Genomic DNA, 19,766 nt, shown 5'->3' with positions numbered 1-19,766 from the left:
GGCAATGGAGCCTGCTGGTACTCACTGTATTCTTAGGCAGAAGTGTGCCTACACGAGGGTGCTAAGTGTTGGATAAGTGAAATAACGTTAAAGTAAAGCAGAACGGCGAATACGACCTAATGGAAACTGCTACACGCTTTCGCTTCAGCAGGGCACTTCAGCCTTAGCTTGGGGCAAGTTCTCACGTCAAGCTTCCCTGTAGCTCTAGAGCATGACTGAATGAGCTCCCACCCATGCTATGGAAGCACTGTGTTTCCTTAGAGAAAACTCCTTTTCTTTTCAGAGGGCTGCCTACAGTGACTAGAGGCCAGTCGAAAACAGTGTTATTTAGGTATCTTCAGGGCAGTATGGACACACCTTTTAAAATGGGAATGCAAGGCTTGTGCCCTCAGGTCTTCTTTTCCGGAGAACCTGCAGCCGAAACCCTTCTGATTTCTAAGAAGTCAAAAAAGACCCTAGCTACACCCTGGTCCCTTTCCTGAATCAACTTTTCTTCACAGGGTGTTCTGCATTTAGCGTATTCCCTCTTCTTTGGAGCGCTCTATGTGTGCTATCGGGGTATTCCTATTCCACAGTCCTGCAGTGTAACAGGAAAAACTGTGCTATCGTTCCAGTAGGAATGCAAGCCTCCTTTCTCCTGTAAGTACAGGGTCCTTGGGTCAGACTTTCTAGAAGGAAGGCGAAGCAGATTGTGTTTCTAAGTGCTGCTCCAATGAGGGCAATGAGGCAGACTTCCATGGCATGTAGGGCGTGAGAGAACAAAAACCCTGGAGCTCTTGGAGAGCTGAGGACATCTATCTTTCCAAAGGAAGGGTGCAGTGTGTTGCTCTAATGTCTGAATACATAGAGTGACTGGGAGAGGCTTCTGGCTCTGGATGTTTCTTAGAAGGGCAGAGGAGCCTGCTGGTACTCACTGTATTTGTAGGCAGAAGGGTGCCTACACGAGGGTGCCAAGTGTTGGATAAGTGAAATAACGTTAAAGTAAAGCAGAACTGCGAATACGACCTAATGGAAACTGCTACACGCTTTCGCTTCAGCAGGGCTCTTCAGCTTTAGCTTGGGGCAAGTTCTCACGTCAAGCTTCCCTGTAGCTCTAGAGCATGACGGAATGAGCTCCCACCCATGCTATGGAAGCACCGTGTTTCCTTAGAGAAAACTCCTTTTCTTTCCAGAGGGCTGCCTACAGTGACTAGAGGCCAGTCGAAAACAGTGTTATTTAGGTATCTTCAGGGCAGCATGGATAGAGCTTTTAAAATGGGAATTCAAGGCTGTGCAATCAGGTCTTCTTTTCCGGTGAACCTGCAGGCGAAACCCTTCTGATTTCTAACAAGTGAATAGAGACCCTAGCTACACCCTGGTCCCTTGCTGAATCAACTTTTCTTCACAGGGTGTTCTGCATTTAGCGTACTCTCGTTTCCTTGGAACGCTCTATGTATGCTATCGGGCTCATCCGTTTCCACAGTCCTGCAGCATAACAGGAACAACTGTGCTTTGGTTCCAGTAGGAATGGAAGCCTCCTTTCTCTTGTGGGTATGGGGTACTTGGCTAAGAATTCCTAAACTGAAGGCGAAGCAGAGTGTGTTTTTACGTGCTGCTCCAATGAGCGCAATGAGGCAGACTTCCATGGCATGGAGGATGTGACAGAACCGAATCCCTGGAGCTGTTGGAGAGCTAAGAACATATGGCTTTCCAAAGGAAGGGTGCAGTGTGTTGCCCTAATCTCTGAATACATAGCGTGACTGGGAAAGGCTTCTGGGTTTGGATGTTTCTTAGAAGGGCAGAGGAGCCTGCTGGTACTCACTGTATTTGTAGGCAAAAGGGTGACTACACGAGGGTGCTGTCTGGATAAGTGAAGAATCGTTAAAGTAAAGCAGAACTGCGAATACGACTTAATAGAAACTGCTACACGCTTTCGCTTCAGCAGGGCTCTTCAGGCCTTAGATTGAGGCAATTTCTCACGTCAAGTTTCGCTGTAGCTCTAGAGCATGACAAGATGAGCTCCCACCCCTGTGGTGGAAACACCGTGTTTCCTTAGAGAAAACTCCTTTTCTTTCCAGAGGGCTGCCTACAGTGACTAGAGGCCAGTCGAAAACAGTGTTATTTAGGTATCTTCAGGGCAGTATGGACACACCTTTTAAAATGGGAAAGCAAGGCTTGTGCCCTCAGGTCTTCTTTCCGGTGAACCTGCAGCCGAAACCCTTCTGATTTCTAAAAGTCCAAAAAGACCCTAGCTCACCCTGGTCCCTTGCCTGAATCAACTTTTCTTCACAGGGTGTTCTGCATTTAGCGTATTCCCTCTTCTTTGGATCGCTCGATGTGTGCTATCGGGGTATTCCTATTCCACAGTCCTGCAGTGTAACAGGAAAAACTGTGCTATCGTTCCAGTAGGAATGCAAGCCTCCTTTCTCCTGTAAGTACAGGGTCCTTGGGTCAGACTTTCTAGAAGGAAGGCGAAGCAGATTGTGTTTCTAAGTGCTGCTCCAATGAGGGCAATGAGGCAGACTTCCATGGCATGTAGGACGTGAGAGAACAAAAACCCTGGAGCTCTTGGAGAGCTGAGGACATCTATCTTTCCAAAGGAAGGGTGCAGTGTGTTGCTCTAATGTCTGAATGCATACAGTGACTGCGATAGGTTTCTGGCTCTGGATGTTTCTTAGAAGGGCAATGGAGCCTGCTGGTACTCACTGTATTCTTAGGCAGAAGTGTGCCTACACGAGGGTGCTAAGTGTTGGATAAGTGAAATAACGTTAAAGTAAAGCAGAACGGCGAATACGACCTAATGGAAACTGCTACACGCTTTCGCTTCAGCAGGGCACTTCAGCCTTAGCTTGGGGCAAGTTCTCACGTCAAGCTTCCCTGTAGCTCTAGAGCATGACTGAATGAGCTCCCACCCATGCTATGGAAGCACTGTGTTTCCTTAGAGAAAACTCCTTTTCTTTTCAGAGGGCTGCCTACAGTGACTAGAGGCCAGTCGAAAACAGTGTTATTTATATATCTTCAGTGCAGTATGGACACACCTTTTAAAATGGGAATGCAAGGCTTGTGCCCTCAGGTCTTCTTTTCCGGTGAACCTGCAGGCGAAACCCTTCTGATTTCTAACAAGTGAATAGAGACCCTAGCTACACCCTGGTCCCTTGCTGAATCAACTTTTCTTCACAGGGCGTTCTGCATTTAGCGTACTCTCGCTTCCTTGGAAGGCTCTATGTATGCTATCGGGCTAATCCGTTTCCACAGTCCTGCAGCATAAGAGGAACAACTGTGCTTTGGTTCCAGTAGGAATGGAAGCCTCCTTTCTCTTGTGGGTATGGGGTACTTGGCTAAGAATTCCTAAAGGGAAGGCGAAGCAGATTGTGTTTTTACGTGCTGCTCCAATGAGCGCAATGAGGCAGACTTCCATGGCATGTAGGACGTGAGAGAACAAAAACCCTGGAGCTCTTGGAGAGCTGAGGACATCTATCTTTCCAAAGGAAGGGTGCAGTGTGTTGCTCTAATGTCTGAATGCATACAGTGACTGCGATAGGTTTCTGGCTCTGGATGTTTCTTAGAAGGGCAATGGAGCCTGCTGGTACTCACTGTATTCTTAGGCAGAAGTGTGCCTACACGAGGGTGCTAAGTGTTGGATAAGTGAAATAACGTTAAAGTAAAGCAGAACGGCGAATACGACCTAATGGAAACTGCTACACGCTTTCGCTTCAGCAGGGCACTTCAGCCTTAGCTTGGGGCAAGTTCTCACGTCAAGCTTCCCTGTAGCTCTAGAGCATGACTGAATGAGCTCCCACCCATGCTATGGAAGCACTGTGTTTCCTTAGAGAAAACTCCTTTTCTTTTCAGAGGGCTGCCTACAGTGACTAGAGGCCAGTCGAAAACAGTGTTATTTAGGTATCTTCAGGGCAGTATGGACACACCTTTTAAAATGGGAATGCAAGGCTTGTGCCCTCAGGTCTTCTTTTCCGGAGAACCTGCAGCCGAAACCCTTCTGATTTCTAAGAAGTCAAAAAAGACCCTAGCTACACCCTGGTCCCTTTCCTGAATCAACTTTTCTTCACAGGGTGTTCTGCATTTAGCGTATTCCCTCTTCTTTGGAGCGCTCTATGTGTGCTATCCGGGTATTCCTATTCCACAGTCCTGCAGTGTAACAGGAAAAACTGTGCTATCGTTCCAGTAGGAATGCAAGCCTCCTTTCTCCTGTAAGTACAGGGTCCTTGGGTCAGACTTTCTAGAAGGAAGGCGAAGCAGATTGTGTTTCTAAGTGCTGCTCCAATGAGGGCAATGAGGCAGACTTCCATGGCATGTAGGGCGTGAGAGAACAAAAACCCTGGAGCTCTTGGAGAGCTGAGGACATCTATCTTTCCAAAGGAAGGGTGCAGTGTGTTGCTCTAATGTCTGAATACATAGAGTGACTGGGAGAGGCTTCTGGCTCTGGATGTTTCTTAGAAGAGCAGAGGAGCCTGCTGGTACTCACTGTATTTGTAGGCAGAAGGGTGCCTACACGAGGGTGCCAAGTGTTGGATAAGTGAAATAACGTTAAAGTAAAGCAGAACTGCGAATACGACCTAATGGAAACTGCTACACGCTTTCGCTTCAGCAGGGCTCTTCAGCTTTAGCTTGGGGCAAGTTCTCACGTCAAGCTTCCCTGTAGCTCTAGAGCATGACGGAATGAGCTCCCACCCATGCTATGGAAGCACCGTGTTTCCTTAGAGAAAACTCCTTTTCTTTCCAGAGGGCTGCCTACAGTGACTAGAGGCCAGTCGAAAACAGTGTTATTTAGGTATCTTCAGGGCAGCATGGATAGAGCTTTTAAAATGGGAATTCAAGGCTGTGCAATCAGGTCTTATTTTCCGGTGAACCTGCAGGCGAAACCCTTCTGATTTCTAACAAGTGAATAGAGACCCTAGCTACACCCTGGTCCCTTGCTGAATCAACTTTTCTTCACAGGGTGTTCTGCATTTAGCGTACTCTCGTTTCCTTGGAACGCTCTATGTATGCTATCGGGCTCATCCGTTTCCACAGTCCTGCAGCATAACAGGAACAACTGTGCTTTGGTTCCAGTAGGAATGGAAGCCTCCTTTCTCTTGTGGGTATGGGGTACTTGGCTAAGAATTCCTAAACTGAAGGCGAAGCAGAGTGTGTTTTTACGTGCTGCTCCAATGAGCGCAATGAGGCAGACTTCCATGGCATGGAGGATGTGACAGAACCGAATCCCTGGAGCTGTTGGAGAGCTAAGAACATATGGCTTTCCAAAGGAAGGGTGCAGTGTGTTGCCCTAATCTCTGAATACATAGCGTGACTGGGAAAGGCTTCTGGGTTTGGATGTTTCTTAGAAGGGCAGAGGAGCCTGCTGGTACTCACTGTATTTGTAGGCAAAAGGGTGACTACACGAGGGTGCTGTCTGGATAAGTGAAGAATCGTTAAAGTAAAGCAGAACTGCGAATACGACTTAATGGAAACTGCTACACGCTTTCGCTTCAGCAGGGCTCTTCAGGCCTTAGATTGAGGCAATTTCTCACGTCAAGTTTCGCTGTAGCTCTAGAGCATGACAAGATGAGCTCCCACCCCTGTGGTGGAAACACCGTGTTTCCTTAGAGAAAACTCCTTTTCTTTCCAGAGGGCTGCCTACAGTGACTAGAGGCCAGTCGAAAACAGTGTTATTTAGGTATCTTCAGGGCAGTATGGACACACCTTTTAAAATGGGAAAGCAAGGCTTGTGCTCTCAGGTCTTCTTTCCGGTGAACCTGCAGCCGAAACCCTTCTGATTTCTAAAAGTGAAAAAAGACCCTAGCTCACCCTGGTCCCTTGCCTGAATCAACTTTTCTTCACAGGGTGTTCTGCATTTAGCGTATTCCCTCTTCTTTGGATCGCTCGATGTGTGCTATCGGGGTATTCCTATTCCACAGTCCTGCAGTGTAACAGGAAAAACTGTGCTATCGTTCCAGTAGGAATGCAAGCCTCCTTTCTCCTGTAAGTACAGGGTCCTTGGGTCAGACTTTCTAGAAGGAAGGCGAAGCAGATTGTGTTTCTAAGTGCTGCTCCAATGAGGGCAATGAGGCAGACTTCCATGGCATGTAGGACGTGAGAGAACAAAAACCCTGGAGCTCTTGGAGAGCTGAGGACATCTATCTTTCCAAAGGAAGGGTGCAGTGTGTTGCTCTAATGTCTGAATGCATACAGTGACTGCGATAGGTTTCTGGCTCTGGATGTTTCTTAGAAGGGCAATGGAGCCTGCTGGTACTCACTGTATTCTTAGGCAGAAGTGTGCCTACACGAGGGTGCTAAGTGTTGGATAAGTGAAATAACGTTAAAGTAAAGCAGAACGGCGAATACGACCTAATGGAAACTGCTACACGCTTTCGCTTCAGCAGGGCACTTCAGCCTTAGCTTGGGGCAAGTTCTCACGTCAAGCGTCCCTGTAGCTCTAGAGCATGACTGAATGAGCTCCCACCCATGCTATGGAAGCACTGTGTTTCCTTAGAGAAAACTCCTTTTCTTTTCAGAGGGCTGCCTACAGTGACTAGAGGCCAGTCGAAAACAGTGTTATTTAGGTATCTTCAGTGCAGTATGGACACACCTTTTAAAATGGGAATGCAAGGCTTGTGCCCTCAGGTCTTCTTTTCCGGTGAACCTGCAGGCGAAACCCTTCTGATTTCTAACAAGTGAATAGAGACCCTAGCTACACCCTGGTCCCTTGCTGAATCAACTTTTCTTCACAGGGCGTTCTGCATTTAGCGTACTCTCGCTTCCTTGGAAGGCTCTATGTATGCTATCGGGCTAATCCGTTTCCACAGTCCTGCAGCATAAGAGGAACAACTGTGCTTTGGTTCCAGTAGGAATGGAAGCCTCCTTTCTCTTGTGGGTATGGGGTACTTGGCTAAGAATTCCTAAAGGGAAGGCGAAGCAGAGTGTGTTTTTACGTGCTGCTCCAATGAGCGCAATGAGGCAGTCTTCCATGGCATGTAGGACGTGAGAGAACAAAAACCCTGTAGCTCTTGGAGAGCTGAGGACATCTATCTTTCCAAAGGAAGGGTGCAGTGTGTTGCTCTCATGTCTGAATGCATACAGTGACTGCGATAGGTTTCTGGCTCTGGATGTTTCTTAGAAGGGCAATGGAGCCTGCTGGTACTCACTGTATTCTTAGGCAGAAGTGTGCCTACACGAGGGTGCTAAGTGTTGGATAAGTGAAATAACGTTAAAGTAAAGCAGAACGGCGAATACGACCTAATGGAAACTGCTACACGCTTTCGCTTCAGCAGGGCACTTCAGCCTTAGCTTGGGGCAAGTTCTCACGTCAAGCTTCCCTGTAGCTCTAGAGCATGACTGAATGAGCTCCCACCCATGCTATGGAAGCACTGTGTTTCCTTAGAGAAAACTCCTTTTCTTTTCAGAGGGCTGCCTACAGTGACTAGAGGCCAGTCGAAAACAGTGTTATTTAGGTATCTTCAGGGCAGTATGGACACACCTTTTAAAATGGGAATGCAAGGCTTGTGCCCTCAGGTCTTCTTTTCCGGAGAACCTGCAGCCGAAACCCTTCTGATTTCTAAGAAGTCAAAAAAGACCCTAGCTACACCCCGGTCCCTTTCCTGAATCAACTTTTCTTCACAGGGTGTTCTGCATTTAGCGTATTCCCTCTTCTTTGGAGCGCTCTATGTGTGCTATCGGGGTATTCCTATTCCACAGTCCTGCAGTGTAACAGGAAAAACTGTGCTATCGTTCCAGTAGGAATGCAAGCCTCCTTTCTCCTGTAAGTACAGGGTCCTTGGGTCAGACTTTCTAGAAGGAAGGCGAAGCAGATTGTGTTTCTAAGTGCTGCTCCAATGAGGGCAATGAGGCAGACTTCCATGGCATGTAGGGCGTGAGAGAACAAAAACCCTGGAGCTCTTGGAGAGCTGAGGACATCTATCTTTCCAAAGGAAGGGTGCAGTGTGTTGCTCTAATGTCTGAATACATAGAGTGACTGGGAGAGGCTTCTGGCTCTGGATGTTTCTTAGAAGGGCAGAGGAGCCTGCTGGTACTCACTGTATTTGTAGGCAGAAGGGTGCCTACACGAGGGTGCCAAGTGTTGGATAAGTGAAATAACGTTAAAGTAAAGCAGAACTGCGAATACGACCTAATGGAAACTGCTACACGCTTTCGCTTCAGCAGGGCTCTTCAGCTTTAGCTTGGGGCAAGTTCTCACGTCAAGCTTCCCTGTAGCTCTAGAGCATGACGGAATGAGCTCCCACCCATGCTATGGAAGCACCGTGTTTCCTTAGAGAAAACTCCTTTTCTTTCCAGAGGGCTGCCTACAGTGACTAGAGGCCAGTCGAAAACAGTGTTATTTAGGTATCTTCAGGGCAGCATGGATAGAGCTTTTAAAATGGGAATTCAAGGCTGTGCAATCAGGTCTTATTTTCCGGTGAACCTGCAGGCGAAACCCTTCTGATTTCTAACAAGTGAATAGAGACCCTAGCTACACCCTGGTCCCTTGCTGAATCAACTTTTCTTCACAGGGTGTTCTGCATTTAGCGTACTCTCGTTTCCTTGGAACGCTCTATGTATGCTATCGGGCTCATCCGTTTCCACAGTCCTGCAGCATAACAGGAACAACTGTGCTTTGGTTCCAGTAGGAATGGAAGCCTCCTTTCTCTTGTGGGTATGGGGTACTTGGCTAAGAATTCCTAAACTGAAGGCGAAGCAGAGTGTGTTTTTACGTGCTGCTCCAATGAGCGCAATGAGGCAGACTTCCATGGCATGGAGGATGTGACAGAACCGAATCCCTGGAGCTGTTGGAGAGCTAAGAACATATGGCTTTCCAAAGGAAGGGTGCAGTGTGTTGCCCTAATCTCTGAATACATAGCGTGACTGGGAAAGGCTTCTGGGTTTGGATGTTTCTTAGAAGGGCAGAGGAGCCTGCTGGTACTCACTGTATTTGTAGGCAGAAGGGTGCCTACACGAGGGTGCCAAGTGTTGGATAAGTGAAATAACGTTAAAGTAAAGCAGAACTGCGAATACGACTTAATGGAAACTGCTACACGCTTTCGCTTCAGCAGGGCTCTTCAGGCCTTAGATTGAGGCAATTTCTCACGTCAAGTTTCCCTGTAGCTCTAGAGCATGACAAGATGAGCTCCCACCCCTGTGGTGGAAACACCGTGTTTCCTTAGAGAAAACTCCTTTTCTTTCCAGAGGGCTGCCTACAGTGACTAGAGGCCAGTCGAAAACAGTGTTATTTAGGTATCTTCAGGGCAGCATGGATAAAGCTTTTAAAATGGGAATTCAAGGCTGTGCAATCAGGTCTTATTTTCCGGTGAACCTGCAGGCGAAACCCTTCTGATTTCTAACAAGTGAATAGAGACCCTAGCTACACCCTGGTCCCTTGCTGAATCAACTTTTCTTCACAGGGTGTTCTGCATTTAGCGTACTCCCTCTTCTTTGGATCGCTCGATGTGTGCTATCGGGGTATTCCTATTCCAGAGTCCTGCAGTGAAACAGGAAAAACTGTGCTATCGTTCCAGTAGGAATGCAAGCCTCCTTTCTCCTGTAAGTACAGGGTCCTTGGGTCAGACTTCCCAGAAGGAAGGCGAAGCAGATTGTGTTTCTAAGTGCTGCTCCAATGAGGGCAATGAGGCAGACTTCCATGGCATGTAGGACGTGAAAGAACAAAAACCTTGGAGCTCTTGGAGAGCTGAGGACATCTATCTTTCCAAAGGAAGGGTGCAGTGTGTTGCTCTAATGTCTGAATACATAGAGTGACTGGGAGAGGCTTCTGGCTCTGGATGTTTCTTAGAAGAGCAGAGGAGCCTGCTGGTACTCACTCTATTTGTAGGCAGAACGGTGCCTACACGAAAGTGCTAAGTGTTGGATAAGTGAAATAACGTTAAAGTAAAGCAGAACTGCGAATACGACCTAATGGAAACTGCTACACGCTTTCGCTTCAGCAGGGCTCTTCAGCCTTAGCTTGGGGCAAGTTCTCACGTCAAGCTTCCCTGTAGCTCTAGAGCATGACTGAATGAGCTCCCACCCATGCTATGGAAGCACCGTGTTTCCTTAGAGAAAACTCCTTTTCTTTCCAGAGGGCTGCCTACAGTGACTAGAGGCCAGTCGAAAACAGTGTTATTTAGGTATCTTCAGGGCAGCATGGATAGAGCTTTTAAAATGGGAATTCAAGGCTGTGCAATCAGGTCTTCTTTTCCGGTGAACCTGCAGGCGAAACCCTTCGGATTTCTAACAAGTGAATAGAGACCCTAGCTACACCCTGGTCCCTTGCTGAATCAACTTTTCTTCACAGGGCGTTCTGCATTTAGCGTACTCTCGCTTCCTTGGAAGGCTCTATGTATGCTATCGGGCTAATCCGTTTCCACAGTCCTGCAGCATAAGAGGAACAACTGTGCTTTGGTTCCAGTAGGAATGGAAGCCTCCTTTCTCTTGTGGGTATGGGGTACTTGGCTAAGAATTCCTAAAGGGAAGGCGAAGCAGAGTGTGTTTTTACGTGCTGCTCCAATGAGCGCAATGAGGCAGTCTTCCATGGCATGTAGGACGTGAGAGAACAAAAACCCTGTAGCTCTTGGAGAGCTGAGGACATCTATCTTTCCAAAGGAAGGGTGCAGTGTGTTGCTCTAATGTCTGAATGCATACAGTGACTGCGATAGGTTTCTGGCTCTGGATGTTTCTTAGAAGGGCAATGGAGCCTGCTGGTACTCACTGTATTCTTAGGCAGAAGTGTGCCTACACGAGGGTGCTAAGTGTTGGATAAGTGAAATAACGTTAAAGTAAAGCAGAACGGCGAATACGACCTAATGGAAACTGCTACACGCTTTCGCTTCAGCAGGGCACTTCAGCCTTAGCTTGGGGCAAGTTCTCACGTCAAGCTTCCCTGTAGCTCTAGAGCATGACTGAATGAGCTCCCACCCATGCTATGGAAGCACTGTGTTTCCTTAGAGAAAACTCCTTTTCTTTTCAGAGGGCTGCCTACAGTGACTAGAGGCCAGTCGAAAACAGTGTTATTTAGGTATCTTCAGGGCAGTATGGACACACCTTTTAAAATGGGAATGCAAGGCTTGTGCCCTCAGGTCTTCTTTTCCGGAGAACCTGCAGCCGAAACCCTTCTGATTTCTAAGAAGTCAAAAAAGACCCTAGCTACACCCCGGTCCCTTTCCTGAATCAACTTTTCTTCACAGGGTGTTCTGCATTTAGCGTATTCCCTCTTCTTTGGAGCGCTCTATGTGTGCTATCGGGGTATTCCTATTCCACAGTCCTGCAGTGTAACAGGAAAAACTGTGCTATCGTTCCAGTAGGAATGCAAGCCTCCTTTCTCCTGTAAGTACAGGGTCCTTGGGTCAGACTTTCTAGAAGGAAGGCGAAGCAGATTTTGTTTCTAAGTGCTGCTCCAATGAGGGCAATGAGGCAGACTTCCATGGCATGTAGGGCGTGAGAGAACAAAAACCCTGGAGCTCTTGGAGAGCTGAGGACATCTATCTTTCCAAAGGAAGGGTGCAGTGTGTTGCTCTAATGTCTGAATACATAGAGTGACTGGGAGAGGCTTCTGGCTCTGGATGTTTCTTAGAAGGGCAGAGGAGCCTGCTGGTACTCACTGTATTTGTAGGCAGAAGGGTGCCTACACGAGGGTGCCAAGTGTTGGATAAGTGAAATAACGTTAAAGTAAAGCAGAACTGCGAATACGACCTAATGGAAACTGCTACACGCTTTCGCTTCAGCAGGGCTCTTCAGCTTTAGCTTGGGGCAAGTTCTCACGTCAAGCTTCCCTGTAGCTCTAGAGCATGACGGAATGAGCTCCCACCCATGCTATGGAAGCACCGTGTTTCCTTAGAGAAAACTCCTTTTCTTTCCAGAGGGCTGCCTACAGTGACTAGAGGCCAGTCGAAAACAGTGTTATTTAGGTATCTTCAGGGCAGCATGGATAGAGCTTTTAAAATGGGAATTCAAGGCTGTGCAATCAGGTCTTCTTTTCCGGTGAACCTGCAGGCGAAACCCTTCTGATTTCTAACAAGTGAATAGAGACCCTAGCTACACCCTGGTCCCTTGCTGAATCAACTTTTCTTCACAGGGTGTTCTGCATTTAGCGTACTCTCGTTTCCTTGGAACGCTCTATGTATGCTATCGGGCTCATCCGTTTCCACAGTCCTGCAGCATAACAGGAACAACTGTGCTTTGGTTCCAGTAGGAATGGAAGCCTCCTTTCTCTTGTGGGTATGGGGTACTTGGCTAAGAATTCCTAAACTGAAGGCGAAGCAGAGTGTGTTTTTACGTGCTGCTCCAATGAGCGCAATGAGGCAGACTTCCATGGCATGGAGGATGTGACAGAACCGAATCCCTGGAGCTGTTGGAGAGCTAAGAACATATGGCTTTCCAAAGGAAGGGTGCAGTGTGTTGCCCTAATCTCTGAATACATAGCGTGACTGGGAAAGGCTTCTGGGTTTGGATGTTTCTTAGAAGGGCAGAGGAGCCTGCTGGTACTCACTGTATTTGTAGGCAAAAGGGTGACTACACGAGGGTGCTGTCTGGATAAGTGAAGAATCGTTAAAGTAAAGCAGAACTGCGAATACGACTTAATAGAAACTGCTACACGCTTTCGCTTCAGCAGGGCTCTTCAGGCCTTAGATTGAGGCAATTTCTCACGTCAAGTTTCGCTGTAGCTCTAGAGCATGACAAGATGAGCTCCCACCCCTGTGGTGGAAACACCGTGTTTCCTTAGAGAAAACTCCTTTTCTTTCCAGAGGGCTGCCTACAGTGACTAGAGGCCAGTCGAAAACAGTGTTATTTAGGTATCTTCAGGGCAGTATGGACACACCTTTTAAAATGGGAAAGCAAGGCTTGTGCCCTCAGGTCTTCTTTCCGGTGAACCTGCAGCCGAAACCCTTCTGATTTCTAAAAGTCCAAAAAGACCCTAGCTCACCCTGGTCCCTTGCCTGAATCAACTTTTCTTCACAGGGTGTTCTGCATTTAGCGTATTCCCTCTTCTTTGGATCGCTCGATGTGTGCTATCGGGGTATTCCTATTCCACAGTCCTGCAGTGTAACAGGAAAAACTGTGCTATCGTTCCAGTAGGAATGCAAGCCTCCTTTCTCCTGTAAGTACAGGGTCCTTGGGTCAGACTTTCTAGAAGGAAGGCGAAGCAGATTGTGTTTCTAAGTGCTGCTCCAATGAGGGCAATGAGGCAGACTTCCATGGCATGTAGGACGTGAGAGAACAAAAACCCTGGAGCTCTTGGAGAGCTGAGGACATCTATCTTTCCAAAGGAAGGGTGCAGTGTGTTGCTCTAATGTCTGAATGCATACAGTGACTGCGATAGGTTTCTGGCTCTGGATGTTTCTTAGAAGGGCAATGGAGCCTGCTGGTACTCACTGTATTCTTAGGCAGAAGTGTGCCTACACGAGGGTGCTAAGTGTTGGATAAGTGAAATAACGTTAAAGTAAAGCAGAACGGCGAATACGACCTAATGGAAACTGCTACACGCTTTCGCTTCAGCAGGGCACTTCAGCCTTAGCTTGGGGCAAGTTCTCACGTCAAGCTTCCCTGTAGCTCTAGAGCATGACTGAATGAGCTCCCACCCATGCTATGGAAGCACTGTGTTTCCTTAGAGAAAACTCCTTTTCTTTTCAGAGGGCTGCCTACAGTGACTAGAGGCCAGTCGAAAACAGTGTTATTTATATATCTTCAGTGCAGTATGGACACACCTTTTAAAATGGGAATGCAAGGCTTGTGCCCTCAGGTCTTCTTTTCCGGTGAACCTGCAGGCGAAACCCTTCGGATTTCTAACAAGTGAATAGAGACCCTAGCTACACCCTGGTCCCTTGCTGAATCAACTTTTCTTCACAGGGCGTTCTGCATTTAGCGTACTCTCGCTTCCTTGGAAGGCTCTATGTATGCTATCGGGCTAATCCGTTTCCACAGTCCTGCAGCATAAGAGGAACAACTGTGCTTTGGTTCCAGTAGGAATGGAAGCCTCCTTTCTCTTGTGGGTATGGGGTACTTGGCTAAGAATTCCTAAAGGGAAGGCGAAGCAGATTGTGTTTTTACGTGCTGCTCCAATGAGCGCAATGAGGCAGACTTCCATGGCATGTAGGACGTGAGAGAACAAAAACCCTGGAGCTCTTGGAGAGCTGAGGACATCTATCTTTCCAAAGGAAGGGTGCAGTGTGTTGCTCTAATGTCTGAATGCATACAGTGACTGCGATAGGTTTCTGGCTCTGGATGTTTCTTAGAAGGGCAATGGAGCCTGCTGGTACTCACTGTATTCTTAGGCAGAAGTGTGCCTACACGAGGGTGCTAAGTGTTGGATAAGTGAAATAACGTTAAAGTAAAGCAGAACGGCGAATACGACCTAATGGAAACTGCTACACGCTTTCGCTTCAGCAGGGCACTTCAGCCTTAGCTTGGGGCAAGTTCTCACGTCAAGCTTCCCTGTAGCTCTAGAGCATGACTGAATGAGCTCCCACCCATGCTATGGAAGCACTGTGTTTCCTTAGAGAAAACTCCTTTTCTTTTCAGAGGGCTGCCTACAGTGACTAGAGGCCAGTCGAAAACAGTGTTATTTAGGTATCTTCAGGGCAGTATGGACACACCTTTTAAAATGGGAATGCAAGGCTTGTGCCCTCAGGTCTTCTTTTCCGGAGAACCTGCAGCCGAAACCCTTCTGATTTCTAAGAAGTCAAAAAAGACCCTAGCTACACCCTGGTCCCTTTCCTGAATCAACTTTTCTTCACAGGGTGTTCTGCATTTAGCGTATTCCCTCTTCTTTGGAGCGCTCTATGTGTGCTATCGGGGTATTCCTATTCCACAGTCCTGCAGTGTAACAGGAAAAACTGTGCTATCGTTCCAGTAGGAATGCAAGCCTCCTTTCTCCTGTAAGTACAGGGTCCTTGGGTCAGACTTTCTAGAAGGAAGGCGAAGCAGATTGTGTTTCTAAGTGCTGCTCCAATGAGGGCAATGAGGCAGACTTCCATGGCATGTAGGGCGTGAGAGAACAAAAACCCTGGAGCTCTTGGAGAGCTGAGGACATCTATCTTTCCAAAGGAAGGGTGCAGTGTGTTGCTCTAATGTCTGAATACATAGAGTGACTGGGAGAGGCTTCTGGCTCTGGATGTTTCTTAGAAGAGCAGAGGAGCCTGCTGGTACTCACTGTATTTGTAGGCAGAAGGGTGCCTACACGAGGGTGCCAAGTGTTGGATAAGTGAAATAACGTTAAAGTAAAGCAGAACTGCGAATACGACCTAATGGAAACTGCTACACGCTTTCGCTTCAGCAGGGCTCTTCAGCTTTAGCTTGGGGCAAGTTCTCACGTCAAGCTTCCCTGTAGCTCTAGAGCATGACGGAATGAGCTCCCACCCATGCTATGGAAGCACCGTGTTTCCTTAGAGAAAACTCCTTTTCTTTCCAGAGGGCTGCCTACAGTGACTAGAGGCCAGTCGAAAACAGTGTTATTTAGGTATCTTCAGGGCAGCATGGATAGAGCTTTTAAAATGGGAATTCAAGGCTGTGCAATCAGGTCTTATTTTCCGGTGAACCTGCAGGCGAAACCCTTCTGATTTCTAACAAGTGAATAGAGACCCTAGCTACACCCTGGTCCCTTGCTGAATCAACTTTTCTTCACAGGGTGTTCTGCATTTAGCGTACTCTCGTTTCCTTGGAACGCTCTATGTATGCTATCGGGCTCATCCGTTTCCACAGTCCTGCAGCATAACAGGAACAACTGTGCTTTGGTTCCAGTAGGAATGGAAGCCTCCTTTCTCTTGTGGGTATGGGGTACTTGGCTAAGAATTCCTAAACTGAAGGCGAAGCAGAGTGTGTTTTTACGTGCTGCTCCAATGAGCGCAATGAGGCAGACTTCCATGGCATGGAGGATGTGACAGAACCGAATCCCTGGAGCTGTTGGAGAGCTAAGAACATATGGCTTTCCAAAGGAAGGGTGCAGTGTGTTGCCCTAATCTCTGAATACATAGCGTGACTGGGAAAGGCTTCTGGGTTTGGATGTTTCTTAGAAGGGCAGAGGAGCCTGCTGGTACTCACTGTATTTGTAGGCAAAAGGGTGACTACACGAGGGTGCTGTCTGGATAAGTGAAGAATCGTTAAAGTAAAGCAGAACTGCGAATACGACTTAATGGAAACTGCTACACGCTTTCGCTTCAGCAGGGCTCTTCAGGCCTTAGATTGAGGCAATTTCTCACGTCAAGTTTCGCTGTAGCTCTAGAGCATGACAAGATGAGCTCCCACCCCTGTGGTGGAAACACCGTGTTTCCTTAGAGAAAACTCCTTTTCTTTCCAGAGGGCTGCCTACAGTGACTAGAGGCCAGTCGAAAACAGTGTTATTTAGGTATCTTCAGGGCAGTATGGACACACCTTTTAAAATGGGAAAGCAAGGCTTGTGCTCTCAGGTCTTCTTTCCGGTGAACCTGCAGCCGAAACCCTTCTGATTTCTAAAAGTCAAAAAAGACCCTAGCTCACCCTGGTCCCTTGCCTGAATCAACTTTTCTTCACAGGGTGTTCTGCATTTAGCGTATTCCCTCTTCTTTGGATCGCTCGATGTGTGCTATCGGGGTATTCCTATTCCACAGTCCTGCAGTGTAACAGGAAAAACTGTGCTATCGTTCCAGTAGGAATGCAAGCCTCCTTTCTCCTGTAAGTACAGGGTCCTTGGGTCAGACTTTCTAGAAGGAAGGCGAAGCAGATTGTGTTTCTAAGTGCTGCTCCAATGAGGGCAATGAGGCAGACTTCCATGGCATGTAGGACGTGAGAGAACAAAAACCCTGGAGCTCTTGGAGAGCTGAGGACATCTATCTTTCCAAAGGAAGGGTGCAGTGTGTTGCTCTAATGTCTGAATGCATACAGTGACTGCGATAGGTTTCTGGCTCTGGATGTTTCTTAGAAGGGCAATGGAGCCTGCTGGTACTCACTGTATTCTTAGGCAGAAGTGTGCCTACACGAGGGTGCTAAGTGTTGGATAAGTGAAATAACGTTAAAGTAAAGCAGAACGGCGAATACGACCTAATGGAAACTGCTACACGCTTTCGCTTCAGCAGGGCACTTCAGCCTTAGCTTGGGGCAAGTTCTCACGTCAAGCGTCCCTGTAGCTCTAGAGCATGACTGAATGAGCTCCCACCCATGCTATGGAAGCACTGTGTTTCCTTAGAGAAAACTCCTTTTCTTTTCAGAGGGCTGCCTACAGTGACTAGAGGCCAGTCGAAAACAGTGTTATTTAGGTATCTTCAGTGCAGTATGGACACACCTTTTAAAATGGGAATGCAAGGCTTGTGCCCTCAGGTCTTCTTTTCCGGTGAACCTGCAGGCGAAACCCTTCTGATTTCTAACAAGTGAATAGAGACCCTAGCTACACCCTGGTCCCTTGCTGAATCAACTTTTCTTCACAGGGCGTTCTGCATTTAGCGTACTCTCGCTTCCTTGGAAGGCTCTATGTATGCTATCGGGCTAATCCGTTTCCACAGTCCTGCAGCATAAGAGGAACAACTGTGCTTTGGTTCCAGTAGGAATGGAAGCCTCCTTTCTCTTGTGGGTATGGGGTACTTGGCTAAGAATTCCTAAAGGGAAGGCGAAGCAGATTGTGTTTTTACGTGCTGCTCCAATGAGCGCAATGAGGCAGACTTCCATGGCATGTAGGACGTGAGAGAACAAAAACCCTGGAGCTCTTGGAGAGCTGAGGACATCTATCTTTCCAAAGGAAGGGTGCAGTGTGTTGCTCTAATGTCTGAATGCATACAGTGACTGCGATAGGTTTCTGGCTCTGGATGTTTCTTAGAAGGGCAATGGAGCCTGCTGGTACTCACTGTATTCTTAGGCAGAAGTGTGCCTACACGAGGGTGCTAAGTGTTGGATAAGTGAAATAACGTTAAAGCAGAACGGCGAATACGACCTAATGGAAACTGCTACACGCTTTCGCTTCAGCAGGGCACTTCAGCCTTAGCTTGGGGCAAGTTCTCACGTCAAGCTTCCCTGTAGCTCTAGAGCATGACTGAATGAGCTCCCACCCATGCTATGGAAGCACTGTGTTTCCTTAGAGAAAACTCCTTTTCTTTTCAGAGGGCTGCCTACAGTGACTAGAGGCCAGTCGAAAACAGTGTTATTTAGGTATCTTCAGGGCAGTATGGACACACCTTTTAAAATGGGAATGCAAGGCTTGTGCCCTCAGGTCTTCTTTTCCGGAGAACCTGCAGCCGAAACCCTTCTGATTTCTAAGAAGTCAAAAAAGACCCTAGCTACACCCTGGTCCCTTTCCTGAATCAACTTTTCTTCACAGGGTGTTCTGCATTTAGCGTATTCCCTCTTCTTTGGAGCGCTCTATGTGTGCTATCGGGGTATTCCTATTCCACAGTCCTGCAGTGTAACAGGAAAAACTGTGCTATCGTTCCAGTAGGAATGCAAGCCTCCTTTCTCCTGTAAGTACAGGGTCCTTGGGTCAGACTTTCTAGAAGGAAGGCGAAGCAGATTGTGTTTCTAAGTGCTGCTCCAATGAGGGCAATGAGGCAGACTTCCATGGCATGTAGGGCGTGAGAGAACAAAAACCCTGGAGCTCTTGGAGAGCTGAGGACATCTATCTTTCCAAAGGAAGGGTGCAGTGTGCTGCTCTAATGTCTGAATACATAGAGTGACTGGGAGAGGCTTCTGGCTCTGGATGTTTCTTAGAAGAGCAGAGGAGCCTGCTGGTACTCACTGTATTTGTAGGCAGAAGGGTGCCTACACGAGGGTGCCAAGTGTTGGATAAGTGAAATAACGTTAAAGTAAAGCAGAACTGCGAATACGACCTAATGGAAACTGCTACACGCTTTCGCTTCAGCAGGGCTCTTCAGCTTTAGCTTGGGGCAAGTTCTCACGTCAAGCTTCCCTGTAGCTCTAGAGCATGACGGAATGAGCTCCCACCCATGCTATGGAAGCACCGTGTTTCCTTAGAGAAAACTCCTTTTCTTTCCAGAGGGCTGCCTACAGTGACTAGAGGCCAGTCGAAAACAGTGTTATTTAGGTATCTTCAGGGCAGCATGGATAGAGCTTTTAAAATGGGAATTCAAGGCTGTGCAATCAGGTCTTATTTTCCGGTGAACCTGCAGGCGAAACCCTTCTGATTTCTAACAAGTGAATAGAGACCCTAGCTACACCCTGGTCCCTTGCTGAATCAACTTTTCTTCACAGGGTGTTCTGCATTTAGCGTACTCTCGTTTCCTTGGAACGCTCTATGTATGCTATCGGGCTCATCCGTTTCCACAGTCCTGCAGCATAACAGGAACAACTGTGCTTTGGTTCCAGTAGGAATGGAAGCCTCCTTTCTCTTGTGGGTATGGGGTACTTGGCTAAGAATTCCTAAACTGAAGGCGAAGCAGAGTGTGTTTTTACGTGCTGCTCCAATGAGCGCAATGAGGCAGACTTCCATGGCATGGAGGATGTGACAGAACCGAATCCCTGGAGCTGTTGGAGAGCTAAGAACATATGGCTTTCCAAAGGAAGGGTGCAGTGTGTTGCCCTAATCTCTGAATACATAGCGTGACTGGGAAAGGCTTCTGGGTTTGGATGTTTCTTAGAAGGGCAGAGGAGCCTGCTGGTACTCACTGTATTTGTAGGCAAAAGGGTGACTACACGAGGGTGCTGTCTGGATAAGTGAAGAATCGTTAAAGTAAAGCAGAACTGCGAATACGACTTAATGGAAACTGCTACACGCTTTCGCTTCAGCAGGGCTCTTCAGGCCTTAGATTGAGGCAATTTCTCACGTCAAGTTTCGCTGTAGCTCTAGAGCATGACAAGATGAGCTCCCACCCCTGTGGTGGAAACACCGTGTT

This window comes from Balaenoptera physalus, assembly GCF_965194825.1.
Source record: "Balaenoptera physalus genome assembly, contig: HAP1_SCAFFOLD_670, whole genome shotgun sequence".
NCBI lineage: Eukaryota > Metazoa > Chordata > Mammalia > Artiodactyla > Balaenopteridae > Balaenoptera > Balaenoptera physalus.
Note: the sequence above shows the minus strand (reverse complement) of the source record.